Genomic DNA, 26,418 nt, shown 5'->3' with positions numbered 1-26,418 from the left:
AGAAGGCAGGCAGAAAGTTAGGGTGAAAGACCATCCTAGGGCTGTTATGTTTAACAGTGATTAAATATTAATTTACATTTAAAAAATCCTAGAAGTTCACTGAAGCAACTAAGTTTAAAGTAGTTTATACTTCGTTGAAATATTCAGTAACATCGTACTGTTTAAAACTAAATGAATACACTGAAATTCACCAGTTAGTTGTTTCAAGTAACCAAAATCAAAATGAAAGGGGAGGGGGGCCTCCCTGATCCTTTATCGACCCCGGGCACCCCTTACCCAGACGCTGGCTCTGTGACTGTGCCCCAGGGCGCCCACACCCAGGACATAGAAGTTTCCCTGCCCGCACTACTGTGGTCAGGGAAACTATGCTTACTCCCATCTGGTGGGAGCATTTTTAAATCTCCCGGCAAATGGGAGCTAACACTAATGGCCTGATTTAGATCTTAGCGGATGGGTACCTACGTCAGAAGGCTGACAGAGATCCCGTCCGCCTAAATATAAATTCCATAATGGGATTTATATTTCGGTGGACAGGATATCTGTCACCCTTGTGATGGAGTAACCCATCCGCCAGGATCTGAATCAGGCCCTAAGTCTGCTCCCACCTGGCAGGATATTTAAAAATGCTGCTGCCTTTTGGGAGCAGATTTGTGTTCTGTTTCCCTGCCCGCACGGATGCGGGCAGGGAAACAGAACCCATATTGCTCCCACCCTGAGGGAGCAGCCATAAATAGCTGATCCCTCTGGGTGGGAGCAATGCCAGCTCCAGGACCATGTGGGCAGCCGTCTGGGGTCGCGGGAGCCCTGTGGTTCTCCTTGCGGACCCAACATGTGATATGTGGATGCCCCGGGTGGGCACCCACCTTAGGCCCAGGGGGGTCCCCTTTTCTTATTGTATTTGGCCCTGGAGATGGGGTCCCTGGGGCTTATTAAAGCTTGCAGAAGGGAGCTGCATGCCCCCCTTTCATTAGAATTTGGCCCCAGGGAATGGGGTTCCCCGGGGCCTATTAAGGACATGGCCCCCTCCTCTTTTTTAGTTGAATTTGGCCCCAAGGGATGGGGTCCACGGGGCCTATTAGGACTTGGGGAGGAAGGCTACAAGCTCCCCTCATCTTAATATATATGTTTTAACCCCGGGGGATGGGGTTTAACCCTATGCTGTGTCATCAAAGGCTTTGCGTGGAGTGGGGTTGGCGGCCTTTGGGTGGGTAGGCCCTGTGGTCAACCCCTTGCTGCACACGGTTTTCGGCTGTGTGCAACTTGAGGTTGGCTGCCTGCAGGGTGTGGACTTTACATACAGTGAAAATATATTATTTTGCGTTAAATAAAAACCCTAGATATTCCCTGAAAATAACAAAGGTTAAAGTAACATTATAGTTAGGTGAAATGTTCAATAACAATGTAACATTTTAAACTAAAAAAACAAAAAAAAACACTGAAATTCCCCAGTTATAGTTATTTCAAGTAACTATAACTCTTGCCCTAGGGTAACTATAATTTGTGCCCTCACCATGCACTGATAATTACCCCACATATTACATCACTCATGACATCTTCTATGACATCACTGATAATTTCTGCAAAATCTGCAATGAAATTATTGATGAGAAAACTGTGCATGGCGGGGCAGGAGTTATAGCTACCTTAGGGCACGAGTTGTAGTTCCTTGAGATAGCTATAACTGGTGAGATATGAAGTGATTTATATATGTGTGAAGGTATGAAGTAATCCATTTTTACATCTTTTACTCCTTTCAATTGTTATCTTTATATGAGAAAATAGTAAAATATAGTATCCCTATAGTAACCACATTTCAACTGGAAAACATTGTTTCTACATTAACATATTTCATGGTCATACATTTTTATTTTTCTATTTCTATTACACCTCTTCGTTAGTCACATGCTACAAACTAAAGAATAGAATTTCATAAAGTATATTTACAGATCTTAAAAATAAGCAGAAATTAGGTCCTCATGCCTCTCTGTACATACAAACAGTCCGCTCATCTGTGGCTTCTCTGAATCAACATCCCTGCCTTACACAAATGCTTGCTTAACCATACCATGTGTTTCCACCCAAATTATATTCATCCGCATATTACAGTACTTGGGTCCGCTGGATTAATTCTCCCACTTTGTTGTGTCAGAATTCTATACCCACAACTTTAATAAACCCATTTTCTTGTATAGCAGATTCTAGAGCGCCTATATTTCCTACTATAACTTAAGTCTTCACAAGCCTGTTATAAAAACCATTTAAAAACTGAAGAAATCTTCCTGATCATTAAAGCTCTTTGGTGTTATTGTGTCCAACAAGTTAGTCAATCATGGTTTTTTCCGATACAGAGTAGTTGATAATAACCCCTTGTAGAACGGATATTTGCAAAGTTAAGGATTTGAAAGCACATCTAAGCAAATGTGTGGTTCTCTCCATTGAAATGAAAGGTCACTGGATATTTGATATCTGTGCTGCAGATGGTAGACTTGTGCTCGCGCCATTTTGTTTTAACCTTATTGATAGTTTTAGTTTTACTCACATAGTCTAAACAAGGGCAGGAGATACATGATATATGTGCTAACACATATCTTTTGATAAGTATGACTTTGTATGCAGATATTAAACTACTTCTCCATCCGTAATATTGCTCGTCTTAGATGATACAATTTGCTTTGTATTCGGTTAAATATTGGTCTCTGCCTTTATTCCATTAAATTGCATGCACTCGGATGAGTATATAACACAATTTCTTTGCAAGTCTTATTTAACGTGGGTGTCACTCATCTGTATTCCTTCCCAAAGCCTCCACTTAATTATGTTAAATACAGGTGAATGGTGATGGATGCCGGTTATTCTATCAGTTTGCATATCTTTGATTTGTGTGAGAACCGAAAGCCAGCATGATAGACGCCTCTACTGTGCGTACTGTGTATGTGAAGGAAGCTTGCGGTGCAGATACCAGTGCTGTGCCTCTTCTGTGGTTATCCCTATTTACACACATGTCCAGTTCAAGAAAAGGTTTATTGAAAAGATTAATATGATCATAAAAACAACACACATGTAAGAATATTAAAAGAGCTAAACTGCTTAATCTTTCAGCGCTCCCCAATTTCCTGCGCAAACTCAGACGTGAAGAGGCGAAATGGCGCCACACATGACTCAGGTTTCCTGAATGGCCGCCCGTGGAGCTTATACAAAAGTGGAATATTATTTCCAACAAAGTATTCACTGGAGGTAGCTGACCCATTGCCCACTCTATATATAATGTACTGTGGACTGATCCCAAGAATGAATGACAGCTCAGGAAAGTGAAGGCTAGAAGGGGCTGACTCAAATCGCCTTCTACTTATATGTATTATTAATATTACAAAGTATTGTTTACATACACCTGGCAAGACAGCTGAAAGTGTCTTTTGCATCAGGCCACAATACTATTTTTAAAATAATTCTTTAGAAAATGACATTAAATAGGTAAGGCAGCCTTGCTACGAATAACCAGGACGAAAACACAAATGAGATCTCAGGGTATGCGATACAAAAATCAGCTTCGTGAAGACTTACAACCAGCTTTTCTCCTCAAAGGTTCTGCGTACCCGAAGGAAGCACTTGTTCCCACAGTTACAGCACTGCCTCGGTACAGAACAAGATACTGGGTTCGCTCCAAGTCGAAATTTTAGTTTCGGTTCATCAGGCTTTCGTGGGTTTAGAAAACAAGGAACAAGGAAGTAAAGGTAGGTCGCAATTTATAATCTGCTTCAAAGCATTAATCCGTCTTTTGTTTACATTGAACAAGAGTGTCTGGAAAAACAAGCTTTTCAGTCTTAATGGCCAGGATTTCAATGCACTCCGCCATCAATTTGGCACACCTCGCAAGGAAACTCCCCTTATCTTTGTTGCCCGGCGAACACCAGCACTTAACAGCATATAATGTACTACAAACAGATGTAGAATTTTTTCATTTATCTTAAAAATTTATTAAAAGTTGGAATACTTTATATATTTTTTATTTTCAGGAATGAGTTCAATCAAATACTACTATCAGTTTTTGCTATTTTTTAATTTACCAGGACACTGTGGAATTCATGATGGTATCATCCTCAGAACCTATGGCACCAGGGGTTACAACTACCGGAGTGTTGGTACCATAAGTGTAGTCTTTCCAGCATAGGTTGATCTCGCTGTCTTCTGATCTGTGTGCATAGTATGGGCTGTGTGCATAGCTGTGGTCTAGTTCTCAAGCCACCAGTAAGTATGGAGCTCTTCCTCAGTACACCATTCAGTACATCCTCCTTATATGACATCTGATGACTCACTTTATACGGTATTGTGCCTTCTAAATACCTGTACAAACTAACTCTTAAGGTTTAGGCCCATAGGTAGTAATGATACTTGGCTTTGTGCACATTGTCAAACTATAGCCTTGGGCCGCTATGCACTTAAGCTGCATTCCACCATAATAATAATGTGTGGTGCACTAACCGCTATACATTGAGGCTCAAGATAACTCTTCATGTTGTGGTTGCATGCTACCTTGCCCAGCAACAAGTCACTGAGTTACTAAGTGATTGACCCTAGTAACGGGTTACTAAGTGCTCTCACCCAGCTACAGAGGCGTAACACAACTTGAGGAGGCCGATCTGCAAAGTACATGGAGGGGGCTCCCACGCTCCGGACCCAGTCAGAAGCTCGCAGGCCAGGGGGCTGCCACCCATGCACAGTGCTGGAGGGGGCTCCCTAGAGGTTGGGCCACCCCCGCACCACGCGTGCTACTGTTACGCTACTGCCCAGCTAGTTTCAAGGCACCCATACCTAGCAAAGTATTACCGTATCACCTGCACCAGGCACCCACTACAACGCTACATAACCCGTCTCTGCTATGGGAGGGGAAAGGAGACGAAAGCTCTGCTAATCCCAAAGACATTCCCCTCAATAAGCCAATAGCCCCATCAAAGGGGGATACCAGGTGTGTGGTGGAAAATTTAACAGCGCTCTAAAACATTTGACTACAAATGTATGCTAGAATTTTCAATAACAAATTATAATGTTTGTTCCTTGTGCACCATTTTTACTACTTTTGCTTGCCTTTGCTAGTGCTTGTGCAATAATCACTAAAATTCTAATCCACATTTTCTGCATTAGTTTAGAATATTTAAAAAAAAATAATCTTTATTGGCATTTTCACATCGTTACAGCAATAATCAAGGCACCTGTATGTGACAAAACTTGTATCCGCACACAGGACATCAGTAATTACAATAATGTAACATCAAATTATAAAATAGGGAGAAGCATGTGCTGCGTATGCAGATCAATTATTATAGCACTCGAACAAGAGAGGTAGGCCAAGTCAATACACTCCCCAGGGTGATGCCATCTGCAAAGAAATAGTCAAAACAATGTATAGAATTAACAATGGTAAACATGCATAAACAATCCAGGAGACCAGGGGCGGCAAGAGGAACTCAATAGTGTGATCCATATATAAACAAGAAGGAAGGACACATGGGGGAAATGCCAGGTCTAGTTATGTGTAGCCATGAATGAGTCAGCCATCTCCACCCAGTCTACCATCAGGGCGTCCAATGGCGGGGTTCCTATCGCATGCTGGGATAGTTGGATCGGGCTCTAGGTGTTACGTAACACTAGTGAACTAGCAGCCATTCCTGTGGTACAAAAAACCTGTGGTGTCATGGACCATATCAACGATCATGTAGGGGCGTCTAACTTGTCCTGCTGCTTGAGCTTCTGTATATCATATTAAACTCATTTCAACTGCAATAAAGTTAATTCAGAATTTGCATATTGAATCCGTCATAAAAATAATTATTCATCATTATTATTTTGCACGAAAATATAAACCTAGAAAAACTACATAGGCAACATGGCAACACTTAGCAAAATGTCAGAGACTCAAACCATTGGCAACTGATTCCAATAGAAGAAACATGTACTGCAGATGGAAGCCAATGATCCTGACCGTAAATGCTACAATACAAGCTGACAACTGGGATTTTTGAAGACCATAAAACCCAACTACCCCCCAGTCATGAAACAACTTCCATGGCTTTAAATCCCCCAGGAAACCCACAACAGGGAGCAACAGGTCATGACTCTCAAACTACACCCCATAAATACAACTAGAGTTGGGGAGAGTCGCATCACCCCTTCTCCAACAGAACCCTCAGTAGGGGAGAGCAACAAGCAGTCAACTCACTGCTAGTAGAGACAGGCGAGCATGTAGCATGAGGCCATGTAGCTGCCAGCCATGAGCATGACAAGGAGAAGAATATAACACGAAAAATGTATCTCTAAAATAAATTCAGAAACACACGTCAGTGTGTTGGAGGGAAAAAGGGAGGACCATGTAGAAGCGGTTTTAGGATCCATGGTGAAATGGACTAAAATGTTTATGTATCTGTTGTTGTGATCAAACGCACTCGTATTTGACAGTGGTACAACTTTATCTGTTCCCCAACGTACCTGGTGCATACAAACACAAGAATTTGCAATGCAATAGTTCTCGCATTTACGCAAGACCTATTGCATTGCAAATGGTAGTCATCACGGACAACGGGAGGGGGGAGAAGACACGGACAAGGGGCGGGCGGGGGCGAGTAAAGAAGGCGGTAGGAGAACCTATTTAAAGAAAATAGTGCTCACAGTCTAAATAACACGTACTGTGTAACACTCGAAGTGAAGGGGCCATTCACCATGGGAGGTGACAAATTAAGAGGAGGCAGTACTAAGGAGGGACTAGCAAGCCTATTGATGAATCAGAAGCCAGCATTTAGGACAGACAATGACACAAGCCAATGGCAAACATGGGCGGAGAGTGGGCGGGGCTTCTATTAGCTTCTCGTCTACAATAAGTCTCGCAGAGCAGACAATGCGTGCTGGCTCAACCTAACAAGACTATAACATATGCCTTGTTAAAGCAAGTAAACACTGTGAACAAACCAAAATACTCCTCACAAAATGTCACCATCAGCCTTTTGAATTATGTTTAGACTATAAATAGTTTGAAATGCCCTTTCAACCACCTCTTGGTTTCTGCCTATTAAGAAACATCAAGGCTAGATTGGAGGATGTGCATCCTTGCTGATGCAGTTTTGCTAAGTTTTGCCTCTTGACAATTGCAAAATGAGCAGTGGCAAAGCCAATGATTCTGGGTTTCATATGTGAACATATGCAGGGTTAGCACATTAGAGCGAGACAGACAGGAGTGTGCCAGCAGAGTTATAAAGTAGTTCCTCATGCAGTTCAGTGTGAGTACTCAAATGGACGTGGAACAGTAAACCCAAACAGTGATGGCGTCAAGTGAAAAATGAAAACTTAATTGGGCTGAGCCAAGATGTATGCAATATCCACCAAATGACTACAAGAGGTTGGTTGAAGAAAGCCAATAGCTGAAAGGGGCGGATTCAATGCTCACATATGTATATTCTTAGCAATAGGACAGCTGCACTGTCGAATCCCAGACCTAAAAATAGATTTTACACTTGGTTGGCAACTGCAACATTACAGCCCAGATATCAGTGCACAATTGTAACATCACAAGTGCAATGTACGAAATCCAACTATTTTCTGCACTTGTAAAATATATCAGTGTTGAAGTCGCATAATGAAGAGCTATTTAGCCCCAACAGTGTAGATAGGCCAATGTTCACAGTAGCAAAATAGAAAAATAAATGTGTATCTGAGTGACATATTGTTTGTTTTCATGGAGCATTGTTAATACCATTAACTCGCTGAGGCATTACTGCCATAACATGTCAAAACAATTTAATTACATTAATTTATGCAGGTTACCACAGACAGGGCCGAGCTGGCCATAGCGGGCACCGGGCAATCCCCCGGTGCACTGCACGGGTGGGGGCCAGTTTTAGGCCCCTGGGGGCCGTTTTTGGTACAGGGCCGATTTTGCAGCATAGCTCAGCAGCACCCCAACCCCCTCCGGGGGTTCCCAGTCAGGCCCTGAGCACAGACGATCTGCTCTGTTATTGATCAGAGGAAGATGCAACACCTTCATGACAATATGATCCAGCGGGGCCTGCTCCTTTGTCTTTGTTTCAAGTCACGCGGGCATATGTTTGCACATTTCAGGCTAGGCTGAACTTTAATTTACAAACAGTAAAAAGGATAATGGAAAAATGAGAACAACACCTCAGTGTGTAACCTCTCCATGAGTGTCAGGGTTCCAGGAACCAAATGTCAAAATATGACCAGAATGAACCATGCACGTTCTACAAGGCTGATAACAAGTCAGTGGAGATTTCTTGTCTGCCTCCAAGCAAGGAAACAGAAAAACATGTCTTAACTCCTCACGGTATCTTGAAAATTGACATTTATTTTTACACTAAGCTCTAAAGAATATTGACAATTTATGTTTTAAAGTATTATTTTTAAACCAATTAGATCACCGCCATACAAAAATCGAAAACATTTATTATCCTAAAAAGAGTTGAAGAAGGTTACAAATGCCATCCTACACATGCAAAAATCAGAGAGTGAGTATGTGTGTGTGTGTGTGTGTTAGACCTGGCATCTTTTGGCATGTTTCCCCTGTCTTTTTTGTTTCTGACCTCCCGCTTTTGTTTTTGCTGGTTTAGTGTCTCTGCACACTTTCTCACTGCTGTTCAGTGCAAGTGCTCCTATTGTAAATTAGATTCTGGATTGGTGATTCCATGATTGGCTTATTTGATTTACTGGTACGTCACTAGAAAAGTGCACTGAGTGTGCCAGGGCCTGTAAATCAAATGCTGCTAGTGGGCCTGCAGCAATGATTGTGCTACCCACATGAGCAGCCTTTCAAAGGGTTCTCAGACCTGCCACTGCAGTGTGTGCATGCAGTTTTTACTGCCATGTCGACTTGGCAAGTGCACCCACTTGCCAAGCCCTAATCTTCCCAGTTATTACATGTGAGTCACACCTAAGGTAGGCCCAAGGTACCCCAATGGGCAGGGTGCAGTGTATTTGAAAGGTAAAACATGTACTGGTGTGTGTGACATGTCCGGATAGTGAAATACAGTATATTTCATTATTCACTGTTGAAAGGCTATCTGTCCCATAGGATAGAATGGTGAATACTGTGTAACAGTTTACAAATATATCTTCCCACTGGGACAAGATAGACAAATGGAATTTAGTCTGCCTGAACTCAGAATGTAGAAATGCATCTTTCAGTAAAGAAGATTTTTATGTTCTGGGTTTGAAAATACCACTTTTAGAAAGTAGGTATTTTCTTGCTCAGCCATCCTGCATGCCTCTGCTGGGTTGTGCATTGACTGTCTGGCTTTGGAGTGACAGGGGCTGGAGATGAGCATTCTCTTCAGACAGTCACTGGAGGGGTTGGAATGTGTCCTACCTTTCCTAGATGAGTGAGGGCTGGGCTGAATAGACCTGGGCTGCTTTTAGAGTAGTGGGAGGAGATTTTCTTGCACTTAAATGGGCCTGGTCTGCCTGGGACAATGCTGTCTCTACTTCCTGCTGGTAAGCTGGGCCAGAGAGGACCAAACTGGCTTGGACTGAGCACAGACACTCTCTGTCCAAGAGAACAAAGTGAAACTGAGTATAGATGACCCTTTGCTGTATTGACCTGCAGTTGTTGTTTCTGCATTGGGCAGTGAAAGGACTAGACTGAAATTTCTTCACTTGTTGCGGAGTATCTCCAAGGACTTGAAATAGAACTTGCCTCCTATTCATAAGGTCTGAGGGACAGCAAAGACTTCACTTACCTTTGGGGGTTTCAGTTGCCACAAAGGGGGAATGCAGCCGACATCATCACCGACACCGCTGCTGGCTCAGTGTCCTGAAGGCACCGCCACACATCGCACCACAACTCTGGTCTCACCGACGCTGCTGGACGACTGCCACCGAACCGCTGCTTGCATCGCAACCTGTGGCAGCGCACTCCGCACCGCCTCACTTCACATCGCCACCCTGGTCTCACCAACGATATCGCTGCACGCTTACCTCGACACCTGTGACTGCACAGTGGTTTGGGTGCACCGCACATAAGTCACAAGATGCACCGCCCCGTCCCACACCTCAATCTGGGCCGACTGATGCCAGCTCCCATCAATGGGCACTGCCGCTTGCAGGTGACCTTTCAGCACCGCATCACCCCGCACCGCAGCCCTGGTCTCACTGACGTTGCTGGACGACCGTCACAGAGCAGCTGCCTGCACCGCTGTTTGAGGGCACCGCACGCCGCACCGCTACGCTTCACATAGCAACTGCAACTGTTGCCACGACCGGCCTGCATCGAAACGCTCAGCCAGAACCAAAGGTACTGTTTACGAGTCTGCTGACACTAATGCTGGTCTGCACCAATATGGTTGACCGGAACTGTTGATTCTGTTTTCAGCACCGCGTTAGCCCTGGACGGAGCTACCGACTTTAAGGAACTCCATTTTAAAGTCATTCTTGCAAAGTGCATGTTTTTGATTACTGTATGTTGGTCTTTTATTGTTTTGGTCTTGTTTGCACAGATAAATATTGGTTATTTTTCTAAAACTGGTGTGGCGTCCTTTTCTAGTGTTTTCACTGTATTACTGTGTGTTATGTGGAAAGGCTTTACACATTGCCTCTGAGATAAGCCTGACTGTTCACACCAAGCTACCAAGGGGGTGAGCAGGGGTTATTTTAGAAGTGTATCTCCCTTATCCTGAATAGAAGAAAGGGCCCCTATTTGGACAAAGGTGCAAACCATTGCCAACACGAGTTCCCCATTTCTAACAGTGTGTAAGAGAGAATGAGAGAAAGAGAGAGAGAAAGAGAGAGAACAAGAGAGAGCATGAGAGAGAGAGAGAGAGAGAGAGAGAGAATAAGAGAGAAAGAGAGAGAGAGAGAGAGAGAGAGAGAGAGAGAGAGAGAGATGTGTACCTATAGGGAAGAGCGAAAACTTGAGCGAATCATGGGGAGACCTATTGAAGATCTAAGAAAGTGTCTTTGCTGGTTTTTGTCTGTTTCAGTGACAGGCTCTCCTGGGCTGTAGCTGCCTCCCCCTCCCCCGCTCCCTCCTCCCCATTGACGCTTCAGAGCACTGTGACATTGAAGCTGGTAATTTGTTTTTATTTCACAATTTTCAAACACAAACTCTTCATTTATCAAAGAGCAACATGCTGTGATTTATTGTTAACAATGACGGCCATGCATTTCTTTACTTCTGCACGGCTCGCACTACTTTATTTTCTCAATAGTCAATATTTTTCTTTAAGTAGCGCGGCATGCCGCACTCAATCTTCAACAATGGCAGCTGTGTGGCTCGCCCAACTCTATTTCAACATCATTCTACGTCTTTTTTAAACACAGCGGCACACCGCTCCTAATTAGCAACAATGGTGGCAGCGCCTTCGTTTTTTTCTGGTCAGCTCACCAAACTTCCTTCGTTCCCTCCACCCCCGAAAACAAAACAAGCATTTGAAATGCAATAGGTCTTGCATTACTGAAAGTTTGAGCTATTGGTGTTGCAAATGGTAATGTAACGCCAATGGCTCAAACATTCTATAATGCAAGACCTATTGCATTGCAAATGCTTGTTTACTTTTTTTGCAATACATTTAAAGTGTATAACATACAATTAAAGTTTTTCTTTCAAAATACAAAATCTTGCATCGTCTTTGATACTCAGAACTGGTTTACATATTAAGAAAAAAACAAAGGAGCTAGAATAGGGTGTGCTGTTACATGCACATACCATCATCTCATCATAACAGCAGCTGTCCGTGGATTGGGGCTTAATAGGGAAGAGTGGGACAAAAAGCAAAGGGCAGAAGAGAACATAAGAGTCAGAGAATTAGGACACGGCTCAGGATTCCAGAGATCAAAATGTAAGAGTGATAATGAAACATAAGGACAACCAATACAAGAGAGAAGGGATTCTCATTAACTGCTGTAAGAACATACTGTGTCTTTTAATGGCGTAGTCCCGTTAGTTTCTAGTTAATTTACCCTCCAAATGAAGGTGGGCATATGCCCACCACTATATAATAATATATAATAATACCCACATTTGTAAAGCGCGAACAATCACTCGTAAGGGTCTCTAGGCGCTGGGGGCCGTTGGGAAGATTAAGCAAGCTATTGCCCAGAGTCACATGGTGCTGGGCTAATCTGCCACCGGCGCCGGGGATCGAACCGTGATCCCCAGATTCCGAAGTCAGTCGCCCTGGCCACGGCGTCACACACCTTCCACTATGAAAGCCCAGGCGTACGAACCTGTTGACCTGAAACTCTCTACACAGTATTGCCATGTACCAAGAGTGTTAACTGTAGCAGCCGTGAGTATCGAGGTGGCCTCAGAAAGCTGGTGATTCCCCTTCACTTGAATTTTTGAGTGTGATAGAGGTTTACTTAAGCCCGTGTATAGGCAGTTTACTGAGGGGTCAGGAGTGTATATCGAACAATCATTGGAGATAGACTTGGCAGATAAAGGTCCCTTACGCCTAAACGGTGATGAGGATATCTCCATTTGAACTGATGAGGGGATGCCATAGTGGAAGCATGCTCTCTGTATTGCTCTACATGTGTTAGTGCTGGAAGGGTTGTGAATCGAGTAGAATGGAGGATTGTGGATTGGGCAACCAGACCAAGTATAAGTCCTGCCATGATAAAAGGTACAGAGTGAAGGAGAGGAAATGAGACAGAGAAATGTGTTTGGGGCATATGGAGAAAAGGGACTCAACAAATCGGAACCCATGAGAAAAAACAGCCAAGAAATATGTTGTTATGCTAGAGAAAGATAAAGTGTGGGGCATATCCAGGATGAGCAAGGTCGAGAATATGAGTTGGTTGTAGACACTACACAGCATGGTGGTTTGTCCCCTGGAGGAAAACGACTAGGATGCCTGTCCTGATCAGAGAATGGGTGCCAGGGAGAGAAGATGAGACTCTTGGAAGAAAGTTCGACCTGTGCAGCTGAAGGATAGTGTAACATAATTGTAATTAATTATATATACACTTATCATATTAGTTAACGAAGGGAAATGTGTTAAGAGGCATGGAATGTCACTGTCACTAAATTCTATTTCAAATCTGGATCATTCGATAGATTTTTATTGATCCTCTTGTAACCGCTAAACAAGTTTATTAAATCTAATGGTTGTGGTTCAATCAATCAATCATCAAACTTGATTTCACATTAAAAATACATAAAAGTACATATATTTTCATTTTCTTGCACTTATTTTTTCTACAGTTCAGTACCCATGCACTATCTAAAAGAAAATATGGTTAAAACCCCATTTACATAAATTAATTCAAATTCAAATACACAAAAGTTGTTTAAAGTATTATTAAAAATCCTATTCAATATGACTCGCCCAGCTACAAATAATTATCAAATACAATTAAAATAGGTAGCCAATATACGCCCTTTTACATCAAATATGGGTAACCAAACCCAAACTTCAATTTGCATAGCATAAAATATATCAGAAGGTAAGCTATACATATGTCCATGGACTAATAATTGACTGTACTTTTGCCTTGTTAAGCTATCATTGTAATGGCAGCCCTGGCCCCTTCTGGTTTTTGCAGCAGCCTATAAAAATGACGCAGTCATAAAACATACAAAAGGTGTTTCTAATTGTTGAAGGACTGAAAGTGCTAAAATATGAGAGCGTAGACTATATTTTTGCAATAATAGGCCGATAAACGTTTTCCTCTCTACCTGATATAGAGAACAAAAAAATAAGATATGTAAAATAGATTGCTTAGATTTACCTTCCTAAGGACTTACAAAAATATGGTTTAATGAGTGTGCATGAGAAGGATAATCCAGCATCAAAGGAATATAGTTTAAACGAAATCTTATCAAAATAAATTGGTGTTGGGTGTTTTCTATAAAGGAGAGGTAGGAAGAATGCTCAAACATCACAGGGGGCATCACCTGATATGTCATTATTGTACATTTTGCTTTGTTTTTTACCCATCTCTCATGTGTACTTTTGGCTATGAAAAGTTCTTTCAATCTAGATTTAGAGCAGGTTTCACAGCGAGTAGGGAATTAATAAAGTTCCTCCAAACCCAGGGTGATAAGTCTGTCTCACGTAAGTTAGCCAGGGTATCGTTAGGGCGTAATCAAGCTTCATATTATCTTTTATAATAACTGGTTTAGTTGATCAATGGCCATAGTAATAATGGGGCCATTTTGATGGTATCGCTAAAATAGGGCAAACCAATTTCTTTATGAGCGATAAAATTAGAACATGACCCAGGAATGGACAATAGCCTTTTGGTATAGTTGTCTTCTATGGTTTGTAATGTCTCAACTTGTGCTGTGCCCCAAATTGCTGCCCCATATGAAGCTACAGAAGTGTTTTTTGCTAAATACATTTTAACCATTTCCTGAATTGGTTTATTACCTAGTGTTTTTTGCAAACTTAGAAACTGCAGCTATAGTTTTACACATATAATTAGCTCTATTTCTCACCATCTCTTTCTTTAATTTTGCATCACAGAGAACACCTAAATACGTAAAATTGTCCATGTGTTCTATCTTTCGTCCATCTATGTGGAATCTTATTGTTCTTTTATTATCGCCAATCAGAGCCATAACAAAGGACTTTTTTTTGTTAACATATAGGCCCAAACCCACCATAAAGATAGAATAATTTACTATAGAAGATTGTAGGGCCATCGGAGTTCTGGACAACAGAACTGCATAGTCTGTGTACAGCAGGATAGGTAGAGATAGTGAAGCAACATAAGGGACGTCTTTCCATTTTTCAGTCAAAAACTCATTTAACTTGGTGGTATGCAGTGGAAATAGAAATGGGGCAAGAACGCAACCATGTCTAACACCTTTTTCCATTTTAAAGGGTTTGGTGCATTCCCCTCGCTTCCCATAGCGTACCATCGCCCCTGCCTCTGCGTATAATTGTCTTATAAATATCATTATCGCAGGATCTACTCCCATAGTTTCCATGATGGACCACAATTTACTGTGGGACACGCAATCAAAGGCTGCTGATAAATCCACAAAGGCCATATAAAGTTTGCCTTTCTTTGCTATGGGGTATTTAGCTGCTACTGGGGCTAAATTAAGACACTTATCCAGAGTCCCCCTACCGTTCCTAAAACCATATTGTACTTCAGCAAGGATGTTATTTTCCATCACCCATTCTTCCAGCCTATTAAGTAATAGTCTGCCTATTAATTTGACTGTACTATCTATTAAGGTGATCATTTGCTGGGTTTGATCTATCACCCATTTTATAGACTGGGATAATTAGGGATTGCTTCCAAGATGACAATTTTAGTAGTTATTGCATTAAAGACTATGGTCAGGAGGGGTGCCCATAGTGGATTGTTGGCGAGAAAGATATACACTGGCAATCCATCTGGGCCCGCAGCTTTCAGAGTAGGGTATTGTAAAACAGTAAGATCTATTTCTTCAATTTTAAATGCCAAGATGGATTTATCAGATTGGGATACATCTGCTACCTCCAAATGAATGTTTCTCGTCTTTTGGGAAATAATCTCAAAGTGCGTTGTCCATGTTTCTTGATCTATATGTAGGTCAAGTGATGGCCCACCCTCCATCGGTAGAAAGGAAGAATTAACCACTTTCCAAAATTCTTTGCTATCACTGCTTTTTGAAACTTGCCTTAACTTCTTCCAGGCCTCTGCTTGTAACTGCTTTCTTTTTTTTCCCCTAGCTGTTTTATATACAGCCCTGAGATTTCTAATACAATCTTTATTTCTGGGCTTCATTTTTAGCACCTTGCGGAGCTTAGCTAAAGCTTGGGAGCAATTCTTCTCAAACATCCGGTTTGGAGGGAGGTATTTCCGGGACATTGGCCGAGTTGGAGTCTTGTGTTGGCTAAGATCTTTCCAAATGCTTGGATTGCCTGATGGTCTTTAGTCTGAGGGTCTGAGCATAGACAAATCTCCTTATAGTTAGTGGTTATAGTCTCAGTGAGTAGACTGTTTGGCTCAAATTTTCCCATCCTAAAATATATCCATTGTTCCTAGTGAGGATCGGTTTTGGGGCAAATATAACCCTGGTTTTCTTAGGGGCTCTCCATGAGAAAGTATATGAAATTAGAGCATGATCACTAAGCTCTGTCATCTTAACCTTTACCTTCTTGTGATTATTTCTAAAATTATCAGAGGTGAGTATATAATCAATAGTCTAGCAGGATCCTGCTCGATAAAAGGTGGGATCCATTTGTCCAGTAGTTAATTTTATTGTGTTTCTAATTTCTAGCTGCCAGGGACATCAATAAGTTGTTCAGAGTGTTTCCACAGGTTGTGTGGCTAAAATGGTTGATTAGATCCCCAGTTGTGATTTATTTCCCCACACAATTGGGGATCAACTCTCAGACAACTATTTATATTAAAATCTACCACCCAGATAAAATGAAAATGTTTAGGATGGTGATAAATCAAATCCTCCATGATTCTCCCTACGTCCTCTACCACTAAGGCTAGATTCACAAAGTTATTGTTATAATAGTTTATCATCATTAAATCCTCCTTATTATGGCCATTTGCCACTAAACTATGAAAATGGAGGGAATTATTTAAGAAAGACACCCTTTCAAGCGTGATAGTATTAGCTAGAGATGTTAAAATCCCCCCTTTCGCACTGCCCATTCTAGATGGAAGTGCGGGGGTTTGGAATGAACGATAAACATTTAAATAAATGGGACCCTCCTCCCATGTTTAATGAATACATAAAATCTGCAAGTTTAGCAACTCTTTATGCCATTCAGTGGTATTCTTTTTATTGGTATAACCAGCTAAATTCCATGAGAGGAGTGTATACTAATCATCTCCTGCCAGAAACGATTTTTCCCTCGGGTAGCTGGGAGCTAATTCACTCGAAGGAATTTCAGAGCTCTGCACTATGGTTTCTACTAAATTTTCCCCTATTAGGTTGTTTTCTGAGTTATAACCTCTACAGTCCATAAGGGTTGATGAATAGAATACCTTTCTGAGGGAGGACAAGTCAATTACAGCTATCCATCTTCTCCACTATAGAGAATTTATTTGAAGTAGAGACACTTTGATTTTCCTTCAGAATTGGCCATTTATGCTTGTATTTTCTTCTAAAGAAAACCCATGGGTATTAGGTCTACAAATAAAAGATGGTTTATAGAAAAAACATAATGAGAAAGTATATGTCTGAGAGGCCACAGAAGGAACCAACGGGAGTTGAGCTAACAGATTGCCTACCATTCTTGAGTTATCAAAATTGAGTATGATACAATCCTTCTCGATGGTTTTTGGTGAGGGACCTACCCAGGGGATTCTTCTGGCTATGATCAGATGGCCTTGTGTGAGACAGCCCAATCTGGCAAATTTCAATAGCCAGTGCCGTCCTTTGTCCATCAGCTGGACAGTAGATTCTTATTGATTTACTCTTAAAACAGGAACATTTACCAATATTAAAACAAAAAGACATGCTGCTGGTGGTAAATTCAGATAATGGGTTTTATTTTCCCTCCCCTGAGAAAGTATTTGTGGGCGGTGTATTTTAGGCTGATTTGTTCTACTCTCAAAAGCTCCAATATCTGTGTGCCCCACCCGCTGCATTCTATGATTTATATTATGTTTTGTACTATTACCCTGGGACCCTAAGGACGCTGGGGTTGCATTTTGCACATTTTGAGCCCCTTGTTTAATATTTGTGTTCTGTATTAGGTTCGACTTTAAGGTTGAGTAGGTAAATTAGCTGTGATCTACTCGTCCTTGCCCTCCTTAGCACCTGTTTAGCACACCAGCACAAAAGGTAGGGTTTACATTTTCTATAAGTTGGGATTGGGTGCTGGTCCCCCTTCTGTCAGAAGTAGTGATTTACTGCTTAACAGCTCTTGCACCGCAAGGTCAATAGCATCTAGACATGATATAATAGGTTGCAATAGCAGTGTTAATTTATCACATAAAATCGTCCCAGTCCGAAATCATCACCGCTGATCCATGGAGTTGAACTTGAGAATTCACCATAGTCTGTGTGGGCATAACCTTTCTAGCTCTTTTTGCAGTGCTAGGTAGTAGATCTTTTGAGGCACCTCTTTTCTTTTTTCCAACAGGTTCATTAGCTGGAAGAGTTATGTGACCAGGGGTGGACTGAGCGAGGACAGATGCCTCAGAGAGGAGAGCTTTGGCAACATCCACAGAAATTAACACTGGTTGTGCCTCGGTCTCAAAGATTGATTGAGGCCCATTCTCACTACCCTATGGTCCCATAGAGAGCCTCTTTCAGTAAGAGCAATCTCCTTTGCTATAGCAGTGGTCGCTTTCGCCAAAAACTAGTACAACAATGTTATAGTTACCTCCTCCGAGCCCACAGAGTTCATCTTCTTTTAACCCATTTTGAATCAGATATTCGTTATACAATGATGTTCCAGGTGTTAGAGAAGGGGGGCCCATGGCAGCCTCCGATGGGCTCTGACGGGCATAAACGGGCCCGCCCTTGACCCGGGCTTCACCTGGGTGAGGCCCGCGTCGCAGGATAGTGACATGCTGTTATGCGCGTTAGCAGCAGCAGGGGTTGACGTGAGCTGTAGTCTCCCCAGCGGTGCAGATCTCCAGAGCTCAGGCTTCACCCCCGGTGTGCAGAAACAACAGGCAAGCGTGTACAATCACCACGGGACAGTGGCGTGCTTTTATGCGCATTAGCAGCAGCAGGGGGTTGACGGGAACGGTGGTCTCCCCAGCGGTGCAGAACTCCAGAGCACAGGCTTCACCCCCCACCCCATGTGAAGGAACATCAGACAAGTGGCTGTGGTAAATTGTCTCTTCTCTGACTCACCTGCTAGATTTAAGAGAAATGGAGCAGGACAACAAGTGGTTTTATTTCATGGTAATGTGATGTGTGGCAATATCTTAATAGGGGAAAAGTGTAGGACGACGTAGCATCCATGTTTCCGTAGTGGCGCACTGTGTGCATCATTTATGGGATCAAGAGGAAGGATGTGGCTGACCTGTAAGTGACGAGCATTATGTGGTGTTATAAACAGAGAGAAGAGACGTGTGGTTGGTGTGTTATGAGTGAAGGGGTACTGTGTAATGAGACAAGGGGCAAGGGGAGACTTAACAGTCACAATGTAGTGACTTGACATTCTGTAACACCTGGTGGTGGGACAAATGCAAAGGAGCATCATGGGACTGTGTCAGCAGCAGGTCACTCTATGATAGTGTAAATTCTATACATATCATGTTTTAAAGTTATAAAAAAATATAAATGCTTAAAGTAGTTAGACTCTAACAGTGTGGTTTGCAGGCTGGAGACAGCACGTGGTGAGCAGGCGGGCGTCTTGGGTGGCATGACGGGGGGTGGAAAATGGAGATCTGGATAATGAATTATAGTTTGCAACAGAGTTCTGATAGTACAATCAGGATGACACATTAAATAGCTAGAAGAGTTATAGTTGACAAAGTCAACATGCTTGAAAGACTGCCCTCACCCACATGAATGTGGCATGCTTTATCATAGGGCTGCTGACACACCCCTGACCCAGACCAACGCCTGGGGTGGAGCAATAGGGTTGGGGAGTCAAAACGGCGTACAGAGCGATGCACTGATGGAGGCAGGTTCACCATGAAGAATGTGTGACTATAGGGGGACGCCCTCACTCCGATGCCCTTTCGAGCACATACTGCGGTGAAACTCGATCATAATCCAAAGTGTGGATACAAGACCCATACATAAGTACAGGGTTAAACTTAGACCCTCTAATATTGAAAAGAGGGCAGGACGGTAGGGATCTTTTCAGTCCTGAAGAAAGCCGGGGAAGACACAATTAGCCAGCTCAAACATGTTGACCATTCTGCAGTGAGGAGGGGCGAACAGTGCATAATAAACCGTGCTAACCACCATCCTCTAGGTCGTTTGACCTTCTTAACCTTGGCCGGGGAGTCCAGGAATAAAATAGGCTTTGGGACATCCCTGAGCTAGTTTTAACATACATTTCTGAACTTATTATACTCTTGATCCCTATTATTCTTTATGTTTGTTTTTTCTTCCCCACCCTATTGTTCCACCCAAGGTGTTGGTATGCGCAGGGGTGTGTTAGCAGCACTATGATGAAGCATGCCACATCCGTGTGGGTGAGGGAAGTTTTTCAAACATGTTGACTTTGTCTACTATAACTCTTTACACGTTTTTTATCTTCTCACTCCTACTTCCTTTTGTGTGCTGAGATAGTTGAGGAGGTCGAAGTTGAAGTAGCCCCTCCTCCCCTTCCATTTTGTGTGTAACATTAAAAAGCTAGTCTTCAGACGTTTTTGGAAGCACAAGCACCTTGAAACCCCCTACATTGCAAGGGTAAGAAAAGTTTACATAAATGAAACCATAAAACTATAATTGTGTACTTCCAAGTGGTGACTGAACAGGTAAAGACACCGGAATTGTAGCAGACTGTCACGATTTTATACCATCTTCAGAGGAAAGTTCAGTGCTTGATTTGTAAAAATAAAATGCTGGGCCCAAACTTTTTCTTGGTGGCCTACTGTTAGGACATTTCAATGCTGGGGTTGCTGAAAACAAAGGCTGTCTAGTCTTGATTTTACACCATGCCTCTTTCTTTTATCACCATACAGTCATGCAGGCTCTCTTTCATTTCTGCTAACTCCAGTTGTCACTGTGTTTCTTTCTTTCTCATCCTCCATTTTCAGCCCATCTGTCTCTCTTGCTAGGTGTGAAGTGTGCTTGCTATAAACAACAAGATTGGGGAGTGAAGAGGTAGTGCCCTAAATGGGCACTGGAGGTGGATACAGCCTCCACTTAGAATGAGTAACAAAACAAAAGGATCCACCTCTAAAAGGGGTACAGTCAAGTATGGTTATCACTGTGTTATGGAAAGTGCGTATCCTACAGTCGTTGTACGCTCGCTGTGTTTGCTTAAATATCCCTCACACACCAAAAGGGCCCTTGGTGTCATGCTTCATCATAGGGGTCTTCCCGCCCCGCTGCGGGACGGGCGTGCTACGACCTGCGATTACACAGGAGCATTAGTAATATAATGCTATGTGTGGTGCAAGAGTAGTGAGAGGGAGGGTCAGAGGTGAATGCAGGGAAGTGAGTTAAAAAGAACCTGACCTCGTAGACAATCAAAATGTAATAGGTCAAAGGAGGCTGGTGCTGTTAAAAGTGTGATTCGGAGATGTCCTGCGTAATGTGCGGATACTCCTAATGAGTCAGCATGTTTCGAAGCTTCAAGGCTTCTTCGTCAGGACAAACAAAGATCCCTCCTGTATAGACTATGTTTCTCAAAGTTGTGATCTAGAATAATGTGATATATACAATGTGATAAGAAAATGCAATTAATCAAGCATTTTATACAATACCCAATAGTATGCCTTAATCAATGTCTGTAAAAAATTAAAAACAGTTATATGATAGCTGCGCGTCCTCAATATGCAAACACGTAGTTCCTGCAAAAATAAGCATTTCGCCACATTGTGACTATAGTGTTATTTTAACTGTAATCATTAGCAAATGAGGTGCTATGACCTGTGGGGAAAATGACAAACAAGACCGACATACAAAAAACAGAAAATACACACTCTATCATAAAGCCTACTGTAGTAAATGCACGAAAGTGAAAGTATGCAAATAGCGTAAGGTTAGATTGATACATACTTATGTAAATGAGAAACAATGCCCCATGAGCCTCAAGAACGGGTGGAAAAGGAGGTTGCCACTGGGTACTAATGAAAGAAGAGGAAAAATGTCCTTTACTACCAAGGCAGAATGGGCTACTGAAGGCGAAATAATCGTCACGTCCCTAAAACGGCTATGCTGTACTTATGTGCCCTTCAACAGTCCCTTACTCCTTGTAGCTCCATCCCGCGTCTCCGCTGTGTGGGGAGTCGACCGGGAGCACTCTATTTATATGGGCAGTAATTGGTAAAGGGTCACAAAAGAGGTTTCACCTGGATCGCCATTAGCGGTGAAACCGGAATTGTTGTGTTGTGACACATCCGGTTGAGATCTGATGTTAGCACTAGAACGCTAACCTGTGATGTGAATAACCCACAGGAAGTGAGTCTGGATACTGTCGTTCTATAGAAGCAACCAGCCAAATACCTATGTCGGTCTCCATTGTATGCCTTGCGGTTTTAAGTTAAAGAAAGTAGACCGGGTTAAAAAAGAATTATACGGAAAATCCGCACGTACCAGCCGTGTCTCTGGTACTTGTCCCAATAAAAGAAAAATAGGCCCCGTCGTATATAGTCCTGTACATACGATGATGTCCTGAAAAAGGGGGGTTTATACTAGGATAGGACCTTCATGAAAAAACGCGTGTCATATAGCCCCGTACTCGGATGGCTCAAGGGCATAGGTTATATCATACCAAAAGCAGCTAATACTGAGAGTTCGGATAGCTACAAAAGCATATAATATATCAAGGGGTGCTCTATAGGGTGATAAGAACATCTAGGTTTTAACTACTTATGCCACGAAACCTTCCGCTTGGGATATCAGAACTATCTGAAAGGGTTCCTTTAGACACTTAGAACTAACACTAAGTCAGTTGTGACCAGTGTATATCATTGTTAAGGCCTGTAAGGTGGGTGCCCAGACGGAACACCCATCTTTGCTCCTTCTCAAACAGGCCATTCTCATTATTTAGTTGTTCTATCACTGTCCATTTTAGATCATCCACACTGTGGGCCATAGTAAGGAAGTGATTCGCCATCTTGGTTGTACTCTTTCTACACCGTACATTGCTCCTGTGTTCCCCTATACGGATCTTCACTTGCCTCGCAGTCATTCTGACGTACTTCAGTCTGCAAGGACACGTGATCAGGTATACCACGTTCCTGCTATTACAATTCATGAATTTCCTTTGCTCCCAGACTGAGCTGTTAGCGAAAGTGATGTGGGTGCTCTTCTTTGTCAGGTTGCATATGCTACAATGGCCACACGGATGGTGACCCTGGATTGGAGGAAGAGTCGTAATGGTGGTGTTTCTTTCTGGTATGACACGTGGTCTGGTATGGACCAGAATATCTTTGAGGTTCCTACCTCTTTTGTGGGAAAACATGGGTTTTGGGAAATTAAGACCCCCGCAGTTGAGAATCCTCCAGTGTTTGTTCACTATTTTTGACACTTGGTTGGAGTGAGTGTTAAAGGTGGTCACGCAAATAGGTCTGGTTTCCTGTTCCTTGGGGGCGGGATCTTCTAAGAGTGAGTCTCTGTTGTTATTCCTTGCCCGTTTTACACCTCTCTTAATGATCCGTTCTGGGTAGTTGTGTTCCAGTAGTTTCTTCTCCAAATCCTTGGCTTGTTTTTTTAAATCCCTTAGTTCCAAACAGTTCCTCCGCAGGCGGAGGAATTGACCATATGGGAGATTGTCCCGGAGGTGTAGGGGGTAGAAGCTGTTGTACAATAGTAGGCAATTTTTTGCCATTGACTTGAAATGTGTGGTTGTTTTAAGCTTGCCATCATCTGAATAGATATTCAGGTCGAGGAACACCAGGTTAGTGTTAGAGGATGTGTGGGTGAACTTCAGAAACGTGTTCTGTTGATTGATGCAAAAAAACAGTTGATGGACAGAATGCAGAACAATGTCATACATTCACCCCAGTACAGAGATCTGGGCCTAAATCCATCGTTTTTTTGCTCACCATGCTGTGCCAGTTTGAACCCAGCCATATGCAAATCAGTCTTGACCCTGTGCCTCATGGGAACAGTCCAGCCCGAACTGCCAAGCCAGGTCCTCCCTGGACTGGAAACAAGCATCCTAGGACCGGTTTCGGGGTTTCACCCCTCTTCAGCCAGGATAGCTTGATTCCAGTAGCATGGAGAGCAAGGGACCCACGTCTGGGCATACCCTTCCCACTCGGGGTGACAAATGCAAGAAAACAGTTGATGGACAGAATGCAGAACAATGTCATACATTCACCCCGGTACAGAGATCTGGGCCTAAATCCATCGTTTTTTTGCTCACCATGCTGTTCCAGTTTGAACCCAGCCATATGCAAATCAGTCTTGACCCTGTGCCACATGGGAACAGTCCAGCCCGAACTGCCAAGCCAGGTCCTCCCTGGACTGGAAACAAGCATCCTAGGACCGGTTTCGGGGTTTCACCCCTCTTCAGCCAGGATAGCTTGATTCCAGTAGCATGGAGAGCAAGGGACCCACGTCTGGGCATACCCTTCCCACTCGGGGTGACAAATGCAAAAAAACAGTTGATGGACAGAATGCAGAACAATGTCATACATTCACCCCAGTACAGAGATCTGAGCCTAAATCCATCGTTTTTTTGCTCACCATGCTGTTCCGGTTTGAACTCAGCCATATGCAAATCAGTCTTGACCCTGTGCCTCATGGGAACAGTCCAGCCCGAACTGCCAAGCCAGGTCCTCCCTGGACTGTGAACAAGCATCCTAGGACCGGTTTCGGGGTTTCACCCCTCTTCAGCCAGGTAGCTTGATTCCAGTAGCATGGAGATCAAGGGACCCACGTCTGGGCATACCCTTCCCACTCGGGGTGACAAATGCAAAAAAACAGTTGATGGACAGAATGCAGAACAATGTCATACATTCACCCCAGTACAGAGATCCGGGTCTAAATCCATCGTTTTTTTGCTCACCATGCTGTTCCAGTTTGAACCCAGCCATATGCAAATCAGTCTTGACCCTGTGCCTCATGGGAACAGCCAAGTCCGAACTGTTGATTGAGCCATGTCATAAATGCTGTGACCGATTCGGAGTCACCCTTCCATATAACCAGGACATCGTAGATGTAATGCTTCCATTTAATGGTGTTGTCATGGAATGGATTGTCCTGGTAAAGTATCTTCTGGAATTCAAGGTGGTGCACGTAGAGACCAGCTAGACTAGGGGCGAAAGTACTCCCCATGCTGATCCTGTGATTCTGTAAATAGTGCACCCCTTCGTACAGAAAGAAGTTCTTTTTGAGGGCCAGTGCAATACACTCCATGACCATATTTCTAGCTGTATGGTAGTTCCAGGTAGTGGAGAAAAGTTCTTCTTCTATAATGTCCAGGGTCTTGTCGTGTGACAAGCTCGTATACAAGCTTTCGACATCTAGTCCAAGTAGGAGATGTTGTTCAGGGTCAAAATGAAGGTCCTCAAGAAGCTGTAGGACTGCCTTGGTATCTTTGAGGTAGGTGTCAGTACTCTGAGAAGGCATCGTCAAACTGGAGAGTGGCTCTAGTATTGATCCAATCCCTAACACTATGGAGGCGTCCGGGGGGGATGTTCCAGATTTTTGTGGATTTTAGGGATGGTGTAAAAATATGGTGTTCTAGGCGATTTCTTGGTGAGGAAATCTGCCTCCTTCCTTGATATCCAGTCATGCGCTGTGGCCACTTCCACCATCCCCAGAATACACACCCTGATTTCCTCTGTTGGCTCTCCGTGGAGGATCTCATAGTTCCTCTGGTCTCCCAAAAGTCTCCTACCTTCACTGTCATAGTTGTCAGATGTTTGGATTACAGTAGTAAAAATCAGAACTTCCGTTTTGTCAGTGTTGAGCTTTAGGTAGTTCTGTTTCATCCAGTTTGCCACGCTTGAAATGCGGGTTGTCAAGTTAGTCCTGGTGATATGGTTATTGTCTGTGAGGGAGAGGATAAGCTGCGTGTTTTTTGTGTAGGAGACAGTGTTGATTCTTTGGTATCTTATGACCTGGACAACTGGTGCCATGTAGACATAGTGCCATAGTGACTGCGATTTATGGTAATGACCCTTAACAACATATATTTGTAAGCATGCTGTTGATATAGTAGGTAGACTTTTTGAGCAGCGTTGCCTCGGAGGTGAAATTCTTTCATGTTTACAGGGCCACCACATTCTTTGTTCCCACATTGTGTTAAGTCTACCCACACAGTTAGCAGTGAGTGCTTTTAATGGCAGCATTGAAAGCGTAATAATAAAAGTCACAGTATCTTAAAATTGTGATGTGTAAATTAAAATAAATGTTTGAAAAGTTTCAAGGAAGAACATACTGGTCATCAACTCTTTTTGTAGCAGGTTAATCTTCACTATATGATCCAGGTGCTAAAACATGCCCTATCCTGATTAGTTCCTGGTGGTAGGTACATACTGGCACTTTGTGGCTATGGATAAAGTGGTACTATAAAGATTGTCTAACAACTGTGGGGGGAAATTCTCAGTGCTAGACTGGCAACATGGGACTCAGGGAAACTTCTCTGTTGGATGAGGACATGGGGCTGCTTTTAAAGGTATGTGGGCGGAGGGATCATCAGTTAACCAGTCTGGAAAACAGCACGGATGGAACGCAAAAGTTTCTTGTGGACATGTATATAATTTACTCCCCCATATCCTTCTCGAGATGCCTGTACTCACTTGCTACACTTTCTCTGCAATAGACGACTGGAATGAGTACAACTGCTTGTCTGCTTTTGGCTCCCAATCCACCACTGGCAATTCCAATTAAAAATGCACTTGAAACACTCATACACCTTTACAGTT

At 42.9% G+C, this 26,418-nt stretch overlaps 1 protein-coding gene across 2 annotated transcripts in view; it reads right to left on the bottom strand.

Moving 5' to 3' along the window:
- Positions 1–26,418, bottom strand: part of NOD2 (nucleotide binding oligomerization domain containing 2) — a 249,801-nt gene that overhangs the window by 182,147 nt on the left and 41,236 nt on the right. The window lies entirely within an intron of this gene.

The sequence above is a fragment of the Triturus cristatus genome, chromosome 12, assembly GCF_964204655.1.
Source record: "Triturus cristatus chromosome 12, aTriCri1.1, whole genome shotgun sequence".
Taxonomy (NCBI): domain Eukaryota; kingdom Metazoa; phylum Chordata; class Amphibia; order Caudata; family Salamandridae; genus Triturus; species Triturus cristatus.
This window is presented reverse-complemented; position numbering and strand designations above follow the sequence as displayed.